The sequence below is a fragment of the Nanorana parkeri genome, unplaced genomic scaffold (assembly GCF_000935625.1).
Source record: "Nanorana parkeri isolate BGI_ZX_2015 unplaced genomic scaffold, ASM93562v1 scaffold1473, whole genome shotgun sequence".
NCBI lineage: Eukaryota > Metazoa > Chordata > Amphibia > Anura > Dicroglossidae > Nanorana > Nanorana parkeri.
The window spans coordinates 54,852-56,848 of NW_017307741.1; positions in this window are offsets into that span (position 1 = coordinate 54,852).

Here is a 1,997-nt window from a genome sequence, read left to right on the forward strand (position 1 = left end):
CCCACCATTTACTCTGCACAGCCCAGCAGAGCCTGCATAGCCACCCGAGAGTCCACACAGCTCACCACAGAACCTGCAAAGCCCACCTGTAAGTCTACACAGCCCACCATAGTACCTGCACAGCCCACATGAGTGGCCACAAAGCCCACCATACAACCTGCACAGCCACCTAAGAGCCCATACAGTCCACCATAGACCCTGAACAGCCCACCTGAGAGTCTGCACAGCCCACCAAAGAACCTGCACAGTCCAAGGACTAAAGCGGGGGCCCAAACTACTTGTCCTGATATATAAAAAAATAATTTTTTAGTAAAACCCTATTGGGACACGTCAAAAAGCACTTCTCATTGGTCAGCATGGCCAGTGCTGACAAATTAGTGCTTGCAATTTACAAGCAAAAGTCAAAATCAGGGCTGCGCTGTATGTGGTACAGATAGTACATCCATACCAGTAGAGAGGGCAGTTCACCGAAAGGTATTAGTACTGGGGAAGATGGGGAGAACGGCCAGATTTGAACCGTTTTTTTAATTTTCCAAAATGCCTTAAGAAAAGTGAAGTTACCCTTAAATGCGCATTATGCGTGTTAGAGAACACTGCTTAATCAAATCAAGATGGCGGGGGTGGTGAGGTTGGTTTAATTTTTTCTTATTTTAAATTTTTTTTATTTTTTTTACTTAAACACTTTTTTAATTTTATTATTTTTTACCTTTGCTTTTTATTTGATTATTGTTTTGTTTTTTTAGTTTATTTTTATTCACCTAACTTTATTGCTATCATACAGAGGCTAACAAGCCCCTATATGATAGTGTTTGGAGTTGACAGGTTCTTTTTATAGAACCTGCCCTCCAACACAGAACATCAAGCTCATTACTGAGCTCAATCTTCTGTAGAGTTTGCGACAGCTGAGTAGGTGGCGCTGTGAGCACAGCACTCCCTTCGCACTAATCACAGAGAGCAGAAAGGAGAACAGACATTCTCCGCTCTGCCCGCTGCTCTCCATCCTGAAATGTTTGCCGTGTTCCTGGGTCCTCCAGACAAGGGTGGACCTCGAAAACCGCGGTGGGGGGGAATAGCGTTGGCTGCTGCTTGCTAAACATTTAGCCCTGCTAGCCGGCAGCAGGGCTAAATGTAGAAGACAATGTAGAAAACAACCTGATGTTGGATGGTAGAAACTCCACACCCTTGCTCCTGAGACACTGCACAGCCCACTAAGATCCCACAGAGCCCTCCTGAGACCTAGCCTCCTGGGATATCAGGCAGGCACCCCGGAGCAACTACTAGTCGTGCAACATTTGCAGCTGGGACTGGTCCCTGGTGCTCCATCACTGTCCTAAAACCATTAGTCTGCATTGTTTAAAAAAAAAAAGTATTAGTAATTGGCATTGTAAAGTATCTGTACTCGTACTTGGTGTGGAACAAATGGTATTGGTGCATCCCTAATTGTTCGTTTACTTTACTCTTGCATCTGTTACGGGGCTTTTGGTTCACAAGGAACATCTAATAAGTTTAATATTTTCCATTTACTTTTTAAAGCTGCAACTTTTGAAAAGTTTCCCGGGACTTCAAAAGGTGTCATAAGCGATGCTGTTAACAGGAAAATTGCAGAATTAAAATATCGCCTGAAGGAAACAGTCAAGACCTCAGCAGATTCACAGAAATAAGTTTTATAATGCAATTACGTTTCAAAAATGTTGACCATCTGAGTGTTGTACAAGTGTTTTTCCATTGTATTCTACTGTATTTTTGATATTTATTTATAATAATAAGATAATAATAAAAGATTTGTGCATTGTACTGTTTTTTTCTTCATCCAGAAAATGTTTTGGAATTCTACTATATACTAAAAAATACTATACATTTTTTAACGTATTGGATTATATTTGAAATGCATTGGAAATATATTTTAAAAACTATCAGAAATAGTTGATGATTTTATAGGCCTATGATATATAAAATATATTAGAAATGCATTTCAGAATATAATAGTAAAGTGTTTT